We start from the raw sequence: 17640 nt of genomic DNA, 5'->3' as shown, positions 1-17640 counted from the left end.
TGCAAATTACAAGGTATGGAGAAAAAATGTTAAATCTCAATTTTTATCTTGTGGATCTAACATTTGGAGAGTAGTATGTGAAGTTTGTGGCAAATATCCAATTCCAAATGAAGTTTTGTAGCAAGAAGCACAAACATGGTGTATAATCTATGAGAGTCTTCATAATGATGATATGAAGAGACTAGTGGTTTTGAAACGTGCGAAAGAGATATGCCGAAATCCATATTTGGTGATGGTACCAACAACAATAATGAAAATGAGAAGAAGAGAAATAAGAAGAAGAACAAAAAGAAGAGCCTCTAGAAATAAGAATCTCAGCCACAAGAGTCTCATTCTTCCAATGCACATGATTCAACAGATGATGAGAAGGAATAAAAAAATCTTCAAGCCAAAGGTATAAATATTAATGATTTTATGTTGAGTTATACTTTTGATGATTCAAATTTTGATCATGCTGAAGCACATAGTTGGGATGAGAATGTTATTAAAGGTCTTAGAGCTGATATTTCTAGACTAAAAGTTGCATGCAAAGATCAAGAAAAAATGTTGCATATTTGTGAGGATAAGGGGGCCAAGCTCAAGGAAGAGATTGTGAGATTAAAAGTTAAAATGGAAAATTTTGAAAAAGTTGAGGAAGGAATGAGGAAACGATATTAAGTGAAGGTAGAAGAATGTGAGATATTAGAAGCTAAATTTGTTTCCTTGACAAAGCAATGAAAGATAGAGAAGAGCATGGTAGCCTTGAATAATTTGCTTGAGATCCAAAGATCACCTTTGGATAAATCTGGTCTTGGATTTCAAAAGGGTGAGTCTAGTTTACATGTAGGTAGAAACATCAAAGAAGAACCTAAGAAACCTATTGCAAATAATTCCAACAAAAAAAATGAGATCCAATGAAATAAGAAGCAGATCCAACATCCAGTGAGAAAGCAAAAGAAAAAACAATAGAAAAGCAAGCAGAACCAACAAGCAATTAAGCAACAAAGTGATGTAGGAGCATCCGTCAAAGCTTATAAGACCCATGAGTCTTATTTCACATTTACTAAAGGGAGTGGGTTCCCTTAATCATTTTATTTATTTTCCTAAGTTTAGTTGAGTTTGAGGAAATTTTAATTGTAAATTTATTTATGGAGAATATGTCGTGAATGTAGAAATATTAGAGACAGTTGAGTAATCCTAGGAAGAGTGAGGATTTGAGGGTTTTAAAAGCTTCATTTAGGATTTTGTTTGAGAAAAGAGCGGAGCTGAAGAGATACTTTAGGAGAAAGTGAGAGATTGTTAGATTTGAACTAAATTGGTTCATGAATATTTATTTGTATAAATTGTGATCTTTTGAAAAATTAAAGATAAGAGAGAGCTAGAGGTTAGAGGGGAGCTAGAGGTTAGAGAGTAGAGGTGTGTGTAAGAGGGATATGATGAAGGCCGTTTGATTTCATATCAGGTCTGTGAATTGTGTAAGTTCTTGTGTGATTATAAATCAAAATTTGGCAGAGTTTGTCAAGAAAAGCCTGTATGTGTGTTTATGTAGATTTCCAAATTATTGAAGGATTGAATGTAAAATTTGGTATCTTTCTATACCTCTCCAATTTATGCGCACAGATAGTCAAACCCTAGATGGTTTTATTCTCCCTTCGAAATAATTGAAGTTAATTGATTTACATGTTGAAAGCTCAGTTTTCTTTGGTATAATGGGCTTGAGGTATTGGAATACTCTAGGCAATTAACTGTGAAAGACTAAAACCTTCCTGCACCATATTTTTCCTCAGAAATGGACCGCAAGTCTATTGAGAACCATTAATCGTTTGGATATGTTTCAAGGTCACAGAAATATAGTTTAGAGACAGACTAAACTTAGTGGACAAAGACTAAGTAAACTTGGCAGAATGAAGAAACCTGACGAATTCGCGAAGAAACCAAAAGAATATCTGAATCATCCTATCGTTAAGATCCATCAGATCTGACAATCATTGCGTGCCAACAAGTGCGGAGGTTAATTCCAAAAATAGACGCGATATTTTATAAAACTGAGTTAATAGATTAGTTAATCGTGACCGTCGGTTTAAAAGTGGCAGATCTGAAAGTAGTCGCATCAGAAAATGCACAGAGTTTAATCCAAATTTTGGACGTGATGAGCTATGAACTGTGGTTTAATCCAGTTGGATTCTGGATCGATTGTAGCCATTCATTGTGAAAGTACGAGATCTGACGGATATCGCTCCAGAAATTGATTGCGAGTTAATTTAATTTCCGGACATGATAAGGTTGGAACTAGAGTTTAATTCATTTTGGATCCATGCAAGAGGTCGGGTCTGATAGTTTAATTAAACAGGGGTTTAATAGTTTAATTCTGGATTTATGTAATCGGTGCAACTTTGCTTCATCAATGTGGGACCAACGGAATTGGTAAAGTTAAGTCCACTGACTAATAATGCTTCCGATGTATACGTGGGCCCATAACCCATAGGTCGACACAGAACTTTTAAAAGATGCAGTTTTTCTGCATCAAAGTGATATCACAGCACAAAAAGTCTTTGGAATGATCAGAAAGACATTTGAGATACCATCATATTAGAAAAATTAAAGAAAAATCAGAGCACAAAGGATAGTGAGATCAGAATGGGGAAACAATGAATCCTCTGGTGAAGGTCTGGTAAGAATATTTATTTTGATGATTTTTACAGAGACTTGTTTTGAATGTCTGAAGAATAACAAGGGAGTGAAATTTCAGAGGAGAAGATGTTTTCCTTACAGGCAGTTGAAATTTCCATATTTGAAGTCAGTGCTTAGTAATGTTTAAATGTAAGTTGATTGAATTATTGGTTTTGAATTTAAAGTCAAATAGAAGAGTGGTTTGCTGTAGCACTGAAGTCATTTAAATGATTTGAGGGATTTTGTGGAAAATTGAAGAATGAATGAAGATTGTTTAAGTATTGTTAAAGACAATGATATTGATGGTTGAAGGAACATTTAGAATGAAGACTGGATTCGATAGGTCTGAAAGAAGAGCCACTAGAAGGATTGAAATTTGAAATTTGTAGAAGCAAGACAAGATTTGCTTACAAAAACATTGTCAGAAGAAATTTGTAGTGTCTGTCATGAACTTTATAAATATTGTTGAAGTTCAGATGGAATCTTAATGGATCTTAAAAGATGAAGAGTTCGTTATGAAAAGTAAGATGGGAATTAGTTTTAAGATATCTTTGAAGAAAATTGATAGGTTTGGAAGGATATTTGATGAATCTTGAGGTAGATTATGCAGGCCAAGGGAAGCAATAAAATTGTTGAAAGATAGAATGAGCTGTAGTAGCATCGTAGCACATGAGCTATGTTAGAGAAGGTGAAGCAAGAAGAACTCTCAGATGAATAAAAGGTGGCAGTACCCAACAGTAAAATGAAATTACTGGAGGTAAAGGGAAGTGAGCAATTGAAGATGCAGCAGCCAACATCTTTGGGAGCTGATCCAGAGTGCTCGAGGAGAAGAAAGGGTTCTAGTGCAGAAAAGATAGAAAAGAAAGGATACCAAAATGATGATTTGGTATGGATAACAACTAACAGACTTGTTACAGAAGAGAGAAGGGCTAGTTGCAGCTCACTAGTGAACAAGGAAAGTTCACCAAAGGAAACAATGAATTTGACTATTGTTAGTCATAACAGGGGTACAGAGGAAAGTCACAGACAGAGAGAAAAGAGTGCCAAAGAAGTTGGACTCAAAGGAATGAGTAAGGAAGAAATTGACATAGAGGTGGCTGAGATAAAGACAAAACTCAATCGTTTGAAGAAGTTGATTCAAAAAGGAATCAGAGAAGAATGGAAACAAGGATTTTATGTGGGAAAAAGAGTTAAGTGGCCTATCAGGGAATTATTTGCTGAGAAATTAATACTTCAAATAGTTGAGAATGAAAGAATAGAATCCATTTGTGAACCAGAGAAAGGACCTCTCCTTGGGGAAGGAGACAGTGATGAAGAGATGATCTATACAGATCAACATAAGAGAAAGGTACTGGTAGCATCTTCACAGACAAGGGAGTCTCATATTTTTGGAATTAATTATTTGTGTGAATGTAAATTTGCAGGTATGAAACCTAATGAATTTGAGCCTATACATAAAAAAGTGAATGAAACAGAGACAAGAAAAACACAAAAGGAGATTCATAAAGAATTTCAAGACTTCAATTGGTGGAGAAAATTAAAAGGTATAAGTGAATGGTTGTGTCTTCTCTTATTAAAAACTTATTGGATCATGTTTGAAGGAATATTAACATGGATAGAAACCCAATGGAAAATGGACAAAGAAAAGGAAATAAATGCATTGCAGATTTGTGAAGTGAAGAGAAGAGAAGCTGACACAGAGAACTCAACTCAAAAAGTTAAGTCAAGGAAAACTTTGAAGGATCAAAGTCTTATCATAGAAGAGAGAAAGACATTATTGTCTTACTTGGATAAACTGAGTGATGGAGAGAAATGTGTAGAGCATAAATGCATTCTACAAACCAATGATGAAGTTGCCAAGCATAATCAAGAAGCTACAGTCCAAGAAGTATTCTTTGATGAAAAATAAATCGAAGATGTTGAGGAAGAATTTCTTAATAACTTAGTGAACTATCAGAATAGTTCAGATAAGCATGAATATCTGATCGCTGAGGCTTCAAATGAAGAGCCTTGTATTTTTGAAATTGATATGTTGTGTATGTTTTCAGGTTTGACAGGTAATGAACGACAATTGGAAAATGTGCTTATGCATGTTGATGAAGAAGTGAGATTACTCGAAGAAATGGCTGGATTAGAAAAGTATTTTGAGTATGTATTTAATAACTTTGAGAATAATGGAAATGGCAGGGAATTTGTAATAATTCAAGAAGCTGAAGACAAGCAAATGAGAGTTTGTAACCAGAATGAAGCATCTTCAGTAGAGAATCAAGATATAATTATTATGGAAAATGTGAAAGAATGTATAATGATGTTGACAGATACAGAAGTTTAGAAAATCTGTGATTTTGAAATTGATGAGTCTATAAAACATGAAGAAGCTTCAGAAAAACAAAGTTTTGTTTTTGTTATATATGAAGATGAAATAACATCATTTTGTTGCAATGGTATAAGTACAAAAGATGAAAGGATACTTCATAATGATATGCTCCAAGAAATTCTAACTATTGAATTGATGAATGATAGTCTTGTATTAGAACAAGGAACATTGTGTAATGAAGAGGAAAGTGCTGAAATAAAATTTGCTGACAGTTTCATAAATTTTGTAGAAAATTAGCATAAAGATTTGATGACAAAATTATCCGTGGAGAAGGGAAAGCATAGTAATTTTAAATCTAACAATTGTGATAGAAATTCTGTTTTATACAGGAAAGAGGAGCCATATGTAAATGACATGCTTACCGAATATGAAGGAAGATTTAATTTGTTGGAAAAGTTATTAAGTGAACTTGATGATATAGATGAAATGATTGTCTTTCATAGTAATGAAGGGGAAGATGTAAAGTGCAACCAACAAGTTGTAAATGAAAGAGGTGAAGTAAAATTGGACATAATTTTCATAATTTCTATGGCAAAAGAGAATGAAAAAAAGTTGGTTGACAGTGGAGTCAACTAAAGTCAACGTGTTTCAGAAAGGTTGCAAAGTGTAAAGAGAAAATTGAGAAATTGTGGATGAAGAAGCCAGTCAAGGAGAGAACCAACAAAGAAGGGAAATCAACAAAAGAAATTTTCATCAACAAAGAGAGAGGACATCAACAACATAAGATTTGGAAACCTGGAAGGACTAAAGCAACAGTGGCAGAAAAAATGGAGTAGCAACATGATGAAAGAGAAGGCAAGATAAAAAGTAAGGTTTGGCATCTAGGAGAAAGAAAGAAAGTAGTAAATGCAACTGCAATTGAAAGAGGTCACACAACTAGTTGGAAGATGAAATCTGATGAAGTTTGCAACATGAGAAGTTGGGTGACTCATGAACAAGAGTCCATGAATTATTTCAACTCAGGGAGTCTGATGCAGGAGCATCCGTCAAAGCTTATAAGACCCATGAGTCTTATTTCAGAATTACTAAAGGGAGTGGGTTCCCTTAATCATTTTATTTATTTTCCTAAGTTTAGTTGAGTTTGAGGAAATTTTAATTGTAAATTTATTTATGGAGAATATGTCGTGAATGTAGAAATCTTAGAGACAATTGAGTAATCCTAGGAAGAGTGAGAATTTGAGGGATTTAAAAGATTCATTTAGGATTTTTTTTGAGAAAAGAGTGGAGCTGAAGAGATACTTTAGGAGAAAGTGAGAGATTGCTGGATCTGAACTAAATTGGTTCATGAATCTGTATATGTATAAATTGTGATCTTTTGAATAATTAAAGGTAAGAGAAAGCTAGAGGTTAGAGGGGAGCTAGAGGTTAGTGAGTAGAGGTGTGTGTAAGAAGGATATGATGAAGGTCGTTTGATTGCATATCAGGCCTATGAATTGTGTAAGTTCTTCTGTGATTATAAATCAAAATTTGGCAGAGTTTGTCAAGAAAAGCCTGTATGTGTGTTTATGTAGATTTCTGAATTATTGAAGGGTTGAATGTAAAATTTGGTATCTTTCTATACCTCTCTAATTTATGTGCACGGATATTCAAACCCTAGATGATTTTATTCTCCCTTCAAAATAATTGAAGTTAATTGATTTACACACTAGTACAAGATGGCTAATTAGTTACTAAAACAACGACTAAAATTTGCATATAAATGACTATTTTTCAGTCGGTGACCAGTAGTAGCTAATTTACAATATCTTATAACGCGACCAACTTTTAGTCGTTTTTAGCTTAGTCATTAATTGATTGTGCCAATTTTATCATCTAGCAATATATTTAGTCATAGATTTGGTCATTAATTTAGTTATTGATTTAGTCATTAAATACCACAATTAATGACCAAATATACAACAAAATATATTACTATATGATCATCTGAGAAAACCAATTAATGACGAAAGAAATATAACCAAAATGTTGGTTGTGTTCTAAGATACTATAAATTAGCTACTGATAGTCATATATATGCAAATTTTAGCCATCATTTGAAACCAATTAATGACCAAATAAATATGACTAAATTTTTGTCATGTTATAAGATACTATAGATTAGCTACTAATAGTCGTATATATGCAAAATTTAGTTGTCATTTGTAATGAAAAATTAATTATTTGCTGTAGTTGTTTATATTTTTTTTGGTAGTTTCATATTCATTATATAAACAACTAATTTAGTAGTAATTTTTCATTTCATTTATTTTCATTAATAATCATTATAAACGACTAATTTAGTCGTATATTCATTTTATTTGTGTTCATCATTAATCAATATAAACTACTAATTTAGTAGTCTTATATTGATTTTATGTGTTCATTATTTAATTTGTATGATTTTGCGACTAAAAAAAAAAAACATCATATGTTACATATGTTGGTTCATCTAATACGAAAATTCAAAATTACATATGTTAGTTAAATTACTAAACAATATCAAGTGCAACTATAAATAATTTCAACCACAGAAATTATATTATATGAAATGTCAAGTATTACAATATGATTTTCCAACTTAACATTGGTTGGACTACAATTTACACATGAAATGTTGTTTCATCACTATAAAACATTATCATTGTGCTGTCAAGTCATTGCAGGTGAATTCACCAACTATGAAGACTTGAGCATCAATTTCTATGTGTGTGTCTTATGCGATACATTGGCTTTAAGGGTACCACTAGACCGGTTCTCTTCTCTCTCTTTTTGCATTTGTCGCTCCAGTGTTAGTGTTCTCCTTTTTCTTCAAATCTTGCTGCTTACCATCAATACTGAGTTCCTTTTCTAAAAACAAAAGAACCTAGAATGCAAAGTGTAAGAAATGAAAGATGATGAACATTATAATATAAATGAAAGTAGACTATAAAGGATTTATATTGCATATACCTCAACATCAGAAATGTTAAAGCCATTCTTCCCCATAAAAGAAAGAAACTCGAACAAGTTTTCTTCAGTTGAGCGATAGTGGCCACTATGTGGCCAGATGACTTGTATAAACAAATTAAAGTCACCATAGAAAATAACACCTTAGTAACTTAGTATTCAACCTCCAGGGAAAGCATAAGCACAATCATGCCAACTAAGTTACATGCTAAAAAGCTCAAGTTGTAAATAACTTGTTAAAACAAATAATCTGAGGTGTGATGTCTAATGCTTGTCATTTTATTTGCAACAACAATTTGTTGTCTAATGCATGAACTTGGTAAAGTATATAAACAACATGTTCTCAAATAAAACCATGAAAGTAAACTTTTCTAATAATCATGAAAATCTTTCAATACAAAATAGTTAAAAGGATTTCAATCAATATTGTGTAATATTAATTTTATATTCAAGCTTTGGTTGTTGTTTAAATAGACATGATACCAAGTACTTTCAATTTCAAAGTTAAAATACAAAGCAAAATCGAAATAAACGTTCAAAATACAAACAAACAATAAAACGAGGATATCATGGAATGGACATTGCAATTATAGAAAAAATGTTTACCTGTCCATCGATATCTTATCACGCATTCCTAAAACATTTGCTTGCCCAAAATAACCATGAGGTGAAAGAATCACAACATTAAAAACCATAGGAATACTTACTAGAAACATTTCCAAAGTCGATGGCTGAAATGCCTAAAGGATCTCCAACAACAAATGAATCATATCCAAGGTATGATCTCTATATTGCCTCCCCATCCTTTTTCCAATCACATTTCACGTAACCTACCCACACCAGAGTCAAGTAACAATCAAATGAAGGAATTGACATTTGTTTTTATCTTTTATATGTATAAAATTTGAATATAATTTATTTTGGTAACATATTAATTCGTATTTAAAGCCTTCCTGTCATGAGAATGTATCAATCAAGTAGAACATCAGAAAAATTGACCTCAATGAGGTCCTCTAACAATTTCTGCAATATCAATATTTATCTTGGATAGAAAATAGAACATATCTGCAAACAAAAAATCCATATATTACTTATGTTCAAACTATGTATATGGTGTATTCTTAGGTAACTTTTTAAGATGTCCCTCTACCTTTACCAAAGCGAATTTTAGCTTGGTTAAACTATATATCCTTTCATTCAACATCAATTTTTGCAAGATAAATGTCACACGTTATTCTTTCCCATTTCTCAACATGCTAGATATGATAAATTGAAAGTCACATAAAAGCATGAGAAAACTATTTTCTAACCAAAACAAATAAACAAACAACACCTCTAGTAAAACTTCACACCTCAAAAATTACTCTACCATGTGCTTAGACTAAAGGTGATATTCTTTGAATCATCTTTAGGTCATATTTAACGGGATATTCGTATTTTTACCATGATTTCAATTTGGTGCTAAAATAAATATATAAATCCAAGTTATTATCAGTGAAATTCAAGTATAATTCAAAAAAATGATGTCATTATAAGGTATGGAGAGAGAAACAACTTCATAACTAGGATTCTCTATTTTAGTTTGGTTTGAGTTGAGTTGGTATTTGAATATATAGTTTTGTCTAAAGAAGTGAAATAGAAAGATGAGAATCAAAATAACCCTGTGAATTTTTAATTAATTCATATTATATATCTCTAAAACAACCAGGTCATCCTTCTCTGCTATTTGATAGAGATTTATTGACATAGAATAATAATAAATTAACTATCAAACACAATGATGCAATATATTAACCAAGGAAAGAAAAATGACATGGCTTTGGTATCTGTGTGCTTGAAGGAAATCCAACAATGGATGTGTTCTTTCTTTATCATGAAATAATATTGAAGACAAATGTTGGTTTAGAAATTGAATTCCGTTACCAATAGGAGATGGCCATGTAGGGTATGGAAAGGATGAATTGAAGGGCTCAAGGTATAGCTCCAATACATAGTTATCCTTGTCACTACATAATACAAAGTTGTCATCATTTTCTTATCAATGTAAAAAGAAAAGTGAGTTTGTATTTGTGCACTTGTGATAGTATATTAAAAGAGAGAACTAGTGGAATCAAAGTGTGTTGTCCCATCATTCAACCTAACATAAAACTTATATATTCAGTTGTTGACTATAGTGGAAATCAAATGTAAAACCCACTCAATTTGATCTTTATACGACATAGTCATAATGAACTAGTACAATAGAAGCATACTAACTCATAAGCAAGAGATGATAAACAAGAATAATGGAACATTATTTCCTGCCACATAATTGGCATGAATAAAATTTCCACAGAATTCATCCAAAAAATGAGAAGAACTTATTGCAAAAGAGCATATCAGTAGTGTTTTTCACCCTCTTTAACACATGTAGCCTAGGGAAGTAGAGGAGGCCAAATGTAGTAGGATTCCAATTGTGTGGGATATAAAAATAGAAATGTGGAAAAACATGCCCGTCAATTCACGAAATATCACTCTAAATAATAGAACATGTTGAGGATAGTAATGATGAAAATAGATCACGTATTAAGATCAAGCCCCTTATTGGCCATCAGTTAGCAAGGTGGCCGGTAATTTTTACTCGTAATTTTTACTATATAATTAGTGTAATGACTATGTGGATATTTTTGTGAATTTTTTTACATTTATATTATGGCATCCTTGCAGGAGAGAGTGATGAAATTTCTCCAAGTTTGGTCAGACTAGTTTCTCCTTTCATATGCTTATGTGAATGGACAGAGAGCTACCTTTCTTCGGTTTGGAAATCTAGGTGTCCCTCCCTTTCATTCAATATGTGGAGATGCCCCACCATTGAAGGACCTTGATAGTTCTGAATCTAATCTTACAGACATAACAGATGGATCTGGTCCAAATCAATATGTTGCGATGGTGATTGGAGATGGAGAAACAACTCGAGAATTTTTTAGTATTCCTCTTGTGGAGCTTGAAAGATAGTGTAGGAAAAATGGTTTATCTATTTGTGTGTTGGCATTATGATGGATGTGTTGTACTTGATGGCAACCCTCTCATAGAAGAATATCTCACTTATGTATAACTGGATGAATCTTCAGAAGAGATGTCAGATGTGACTGATGGAGGACAGCTCAAAAGAATCAGATGATAGTTCTAAGTGTAACAAGTCAGCTTTGCCATCAAGTCCAAAGGGGGAGATTGTTGGCATTATGAGACAAGTGTTGTCCTTGATGGCAAATCACACTGATGACAAATCATAGTGCAGAAGGATAGCAGCAAGGAATTGATGATCAGTCTACAAGTATGAAGAAAAATATATACACGCTGGTTCACTATATACCAAGTCGCGTATACAAGCAGGTTCACTATATACCAAGTCGCATATACGCAGGTTCGCTATATACCAAGTCACGTGTACACTCTGGTTGGCTTCAGTAAAAGCGCGTGTATGTGGAAAACTTATCTTTGGTCCACGACGGTTATTCCTTGGAAGTTGTGCCTATGGTTTTGGACCTTGGTGTCTCGACGGACGTGTTGATCCATAGTTTTGAAGATGATGGTATTGGATTTCTATGGTTTTGGCCCTTGGTATTGAACAAGGCCTAAGGCTATATAAGGAGAAGGAAATCATTAGGCAAGGGTATATGAAATGTCTTGAATATCTGAAGAAGTATGAGATCCAGTATGCAGGTTATGGGTTGATGATGCATTGCTTGATTTGAGCTAAGGAGGGATCTCACCAGCTGATTGAGAACAAGATCTAAGGAGAGATCGGGATCAAATGGTTTGAAATGAACTATCTTTATGATGCTTATTCTAGATCTACATACTGATGCATGTATTGTTCTATAAGTGTTATGAGTATGACTGATGTTTGGTACAGCTGCAAGTTATGAGAAATTATTTTTAGATCTGTACGCGAGTTGTCTTTGGCAAAAGCGCGTATACACGCGGGTTTGATTCATCGAAGTAGCGTATAGATTGTAAAGCTTGATATTTGAAGTTGCAGATGGGTCTGATGGTTATTACAGAGTTTTGTGTCTGCTCTGTGTTCTGGTGACGGTGTTGTTAACAGGGTTTCAGTGATTCAGAGTTTGATGATTGTTTTGAGCTTCAATGATAGTTATGGGTCCAGTATGAAAATTGGATGAAAAGTGGCCTTTCAGATTGTGTGTTGTGCTTCAGTGTATCCACTCTGAAAATTGATAAAACGTGGTACCTGGAGGAGAGAAGATTGTAGGCAAGCACCTACGTACTAGTATCTAAGCTAGTACAAAAGCTAAGGGAGATCTTTGGAGCATTGTAGCAGGTAGCAGCCTGTGTACTAGTAAATGGATCGGCTAGTACAAGAGCAAAGGGGGGTTGTAGCTCCCGTACTGGTATAAGACTGCACCAGTACAAATATTGTAAAAGGATTTTCTTATTAAGAAGAAGATTGAGATGACTTGCAGCAGGTGGTTTTCACCCACATTGGGTTTCCACCTTATATCTTTGTGTTCATGTGTGTGGCTTTTGTGTGATGATCTGTTCTGTTATACTGCACCTGTTTACTGTTAATATGGTTAATAATGTTCTGATGCATTTACTGAAGATAAGCTAACTGAATCATAAGATTTCTGGATATACGCTAGTTGCTTTAGACACAGCAGCGTGTACACGCGGGTTCACTTAACTGAAGTAGCGTATATGTTTCTGAGTATGAAATTGAAAAAGTTTTAATGATCTGATAATACTGATTCACCCCCCCTCTCAGTATTATTTCCAACAATTGGTATCAGAGCAGGTCCTTTGGTAGAAGCTTGATCGCTTGAAGGAGATCCGTGGAACAATGGGAAAGAAGCTTAAGAAGAAAGCTCATAAGAAGAAGAAGACATCTCAGAAGATCTATGACAGTGGGAGAGTCGATTGGGGATTAGGTATAAGAAGTTCTTCAGATTCAGAATCAGATTCAGAATCATTATCAGGTATGAATGTGTTATCCTCTGATGTTCCTGCTATATTTCCTTGTGAAAGTGATGGAAGTGATAGTGAAACTACTGAACATTCTTTTATGGGTGAGCAAGAAAAGTATCAAATAGAGGCAGTATTTAGAAGGCTTACAGACAAAGTTAAAGATCAACAAGATCTATTGAACAAAAGGGAATGTGCTTTCAAAGAAGAAGTTACCAAACTAAAAGCTACAATCTTCTCACTAAAAGGAGATCTTGAAGAATCAAAGAAGCAGAATACAGATCTACTCCAAGCTATTGCAAAACAAGAAAACGAAGTCATCAGCTTAAAATCTCAACTAGAATGTGCCTTCCGAGTTCGTCAAATGCAGCAGGATCTAAATGAAGAACAAGAAAAGGAGATTCTCAAACTAAGGGAACAAATGGAAGAAGGAAGGAAAGCTGAAGAATATTTGAAAAGGAAATCTCTTGAAAAGGAAGAACAGCTTCAGGTTGAGGTAAATATCTTGAAAGGTAAACTAGAAGAAAAGGATAAGCTTTTACGATTTCAAGATAGTTCTAAAGTCTTGGATGATATTCTTAGTAGTCAAAGGTCTCCTGCTATCAAGACTGGTCTTGGTTTTCATGAATCTGTTGAAGGTGAATCTAGTTCACAAGGTGAGGCAAGGAACTCTAAAGAGAAAGCTAAAATGATCAACAAGGAGATGAAAGGTCAACCCCATCAACAATCAAGGAAAGAGACTCATCAAAGAAAATCTTTTACTCCTCCTATGAATAATGTTGAATGTTATGTATGTCATAATCTTGGACATGTTGTAGCTAGATGTAGAAGAAGAAGGGTTCAAGACCATCATGCAGAAAGATCATCACACTCAAGGTACTTTAATGGATATTGCTTTGCTTGCAATATGTTTGGTCACAAAGCTGCTGATTGCTACAGGAGGAATATGAAACATGTAAGATGTTATGCATGTAACAAGCTTGGACATATAGCAAAGGAATGCAGGAACAAAGGATGGACATCACACCAAAAGGAGAAAACCTCATCACACTTGAAGATATGGAGGAAGAAGGAAGTACAGTCAGCACAATGTACTGAGACACAGCACAGCACAGACATATCAGACTCAGGGGGAGCTGAAAGTGTAAAACTTCAGCGTTCTGAATCTCATACGCAAGTTCCTTAAAGGGAAGTCGCGTACATACGCGAGTTAGACACTGCAAAGTCGCGTATATGTCAGTCTGAGGAAAAGCAGTGGGGAAAGGATCAGAAAAAGGATCTGATATGATTCAGTCTATTATTTGCTCTATTGGTTACAGTTTGCTAAGGATGTGTGGAAATGTTTTGTTACTTGTATGATTTCTAGAAGTGTTTTGATCCTAACTTGAGGATGATGATGTTTTGATGCTTATTGCTGATATATGCATGATCAGATCTAACAGATGGAACTGGTTGAGGGGGAGCATATGCCTTTAGTAATTCATTGTTGGCATTATGGTTAATAATCCTTGGTGATGATTCTTATATGGCTAAATGATATATCTTGCTATGATATGATGTTGTGAGTTGTCTATGATAAACTCTCATATGATTCTTGAAGTTACATAGTAGATGTTCAGATCAGATTTATGGTTGATCCTTTGATGATGCTTACATGGTGATCTTCATAAGGATAAGGATTGTTGCTGTTGATGAGATCAAGAAGTTTTGTCAAATGAGCTTGAGCTCAAGATACATAGTGCTGATACATGGATGACTACTCAAAGTTGCTTTGTTGGAGACATGGTGATGAGTTCTTATCTATATGATGATAGGTTGATACTTACATATGTTGATTGATGCAGATGTTCCCAAGTAATGATACTTGGATCATGTAGATCTTGACGTTGATGTAATGGCTATGGTGGTTTCACATGTAATGTGAATGATTTCATGATGATGTTTAAAAGGAGGAGTTGACATCTATGTTCAGACATACCTTGCTGCAGGACATTTACAGGTTGCTGATATGAAAATGGTTGTACGCGAGTTTCATAAGGCCTATCCGCGTATATACGCTTGTTTATGTGGATGAAGACACGTATATGGAGTTTTGAAGGAAATCAACAGGGACAGATGTTGGTTGCAGAAAGTCTGATATGGGTCCGACAGAGATCATCTGGCACAGGTTCAGGGGGAGCAGATAATCTTCCAATGATGCATTGTTGGCATTATCTTAAAGCTTTTGGTTCTAGTTCACATTTGTTGTTTGTTTCAAGTGGAACAAAGGCGAAAGGAGAACAGAAGGATCTCTTGGTTGCTGATCTGAATGGTGATTATCAGATGCTGTTGGTGACTTTCATAAGTCTTGGTCTAGTTCTTTCGTCTCTATGTCATATATCTCTTTTGTGGTATCTCTTTCATGGTGTCAAGGTCATGTAACGGCCTATTTTGGTTTCCCCACTATGCCTGGGATGATTGATGCAATATGATTGGTTGTCATATGTAAACTTTTGATGTATCCCCACTTGGTTGGGTGGATGAGTCAATTTTTGTATATCCTCACTTAGTTGAGAGATGGATGAATGTATGAGTCTTTGGTGATAGGAAGGTCTTTTATGATGTATAGAGTCATGTTCTTCTTGAAGAACATCTTTTGCAGATCTTGCCTACAGTCAGGAAGAGCATGAACAACACACTTCAGCAGTAAAGAGACTCGGCATGTACTCAGGGGGAGCATTAATAGATTGGTACACTTTGGCATAAACAAAGGGGGAGATCATTCAGAAATTTTAACAGATACTCAGGGGGAGTATGGACAGCGAAATGTTCAGCAAAGGAAGAGAACATCTTGGTCCACCCTTTGCCCTTGATGTCAAAGGGGGAGAGTGATTTGGTGTTGTTGCCATCAAGTCCAAAGGGGGAGATTGTTGGCATTATGATGCATGTGTTGTACTTGATGGCAACCCTCTCATAGAAGAATATCTCACTTATGTATAACTGGATGAATCTTCAGAAGAGATGTCAGATGTGACTGATGGAGGACAGCTCAAAAGAATTAGATGATAGTTCTAAGTGTAACAAGTCAGCTTTGCCATCAAGTCCAAAGGGGGAGATTGTTGGCATTATGAGACAAGTGTTGTCCTTGATGGCAAATAACACTGATGACAAATCATAGTGCAGAAGGATAGTAGCAAGGAATTGATGATCAGTCTACAAGTATGAAGAAAAATATATACACGCTGGTTCACTATATACCAAGTCACGTATACAAGCAGGTTCACTATATACCAAGTCGCGTATACGCAGGTTCGCTATATACCAAGTCACGTGTACACGCTGGTTGGCTTCAGTAAAAGCGCGTGTATGTGGAAAACTTATCTTTGGTCCACGACGGTTATTCCTTGGAAGTTGTGCCTATGGTTTTGGACCTTGGTGTCTCGACGGACGTGTTGATCCCTAGTTTTGAAGATGATGGTATTGGATTTCTATGGTTTTGGCCCTTGGTATTGAACAAGGCCTAAGGCTATATAAGGAGAAGGAAATCATTAGGCAAGGGTATCTGAAATGTCTTGAATATCTGAAGAAGTATGAGATCCAGTATGCAGGTTATGGGTTGATGATGCATTGCTTGATTTGAGCTAAGGAGGGATCTCACCGGCTGATTGAGAACAAGATCTAAGGAGAGATCGGGATCAAATGGTTTGAAATGAACTATCTTTATGATGCTTATTCTAGATCTACATACTGACGCATGTATTGTTCTATAAGTGTTATGAGTATGACTGATGTCTGGTACAACTGCAAGTTATGAGAAATTATTTTTAGATCTGTACGCGAGTTGTCTTTGGCAAAAGCACGTATACACGAGGGTTTGATTCATTGAAGTAGCGTATACATTGTAAAGCTTGATATTTGAAGTTGCAGATGGGTCTGATGGTTATTACAGAGTTTTGTGTCTGCTCTGTGTTCTGGTGACGGTGTTGTTAACAGGGTTTCGGTGATTCAGAGTTTGATGATTGTTTTGAGCTTCAATGATAGTTATGGGTCCAGTATGAAAATTGGATGAAAAGTGGCCTTTCAGATTATGTGTTGTGCTTCAGTGTATCCAGTCTGAAAATTGATGAAACGTGGTACCTGGAGGAGAGAAGATTGTAGGCAAGCATCTACGTACTAGTATCTAAGCTAGTACAAAAGCTAAGGGAGATCTTTGGAGCATTGTAGCAGGTAGCAGCCTGTGTACTAGTAAATGGATCGGCTAGTACAAGAGCAAAAGGGGGTTGTAGCTCCTGTACTGGTATAAGACTGCACCAGTACAAATATTGTAAAAGGATTTTCTTATTAAGAAGAAGATTGAGATGACTTGCAGCAGGTGGTTTTCACCCACATTGGGTTTCCACCTTATATCTTTGTGTTCATGTGTGTGGCTTTTGTGTGATGATCTGTTCTGTTATACTGCACCTGTTTACTATTAATATGGTTAATAATGTTCTGATGCATTTACTAAAGATAAGCTAACTGAATCATAAGATTTCTGGATATACGCTAGTTGCTTTAGACACAGCAGCGTGTACACGCGGGTTCACTTAACTGAAGTAGCGTATATGTTTCTGAGTATGAAATTGAAAAAGTTTTAATGATCTGATAATACTGATTCACCCCCCCTCTCAGTATTATTTCCAACATTGTGGTGGTAGGGAGGTAATGTTTTTCCGATTGCTTAGCTTAGAAGAAGAAGAGAATCATAA

This window comes from Pinus tabuliformis, chromosome X (genome assembly GCF_031772625.1).
Source record: "Pinus tabuliformis cultivar Carrire ecotype Pingquan chromosome X, CPIR1, whole genome shotgun sequence".
Taxonomy (NCBI): domain Eukaryota; kingdom Viridiplantae; phylum Streptophyta; class Pinopsida; order Pinales; family Pinaceae; genus Pinus; species Pinus tabuliformis.
The sequence above is the reverse complement of the archived record's forward strand: the minus strand, read 5'-3'. Positions refer to the sequence as shown.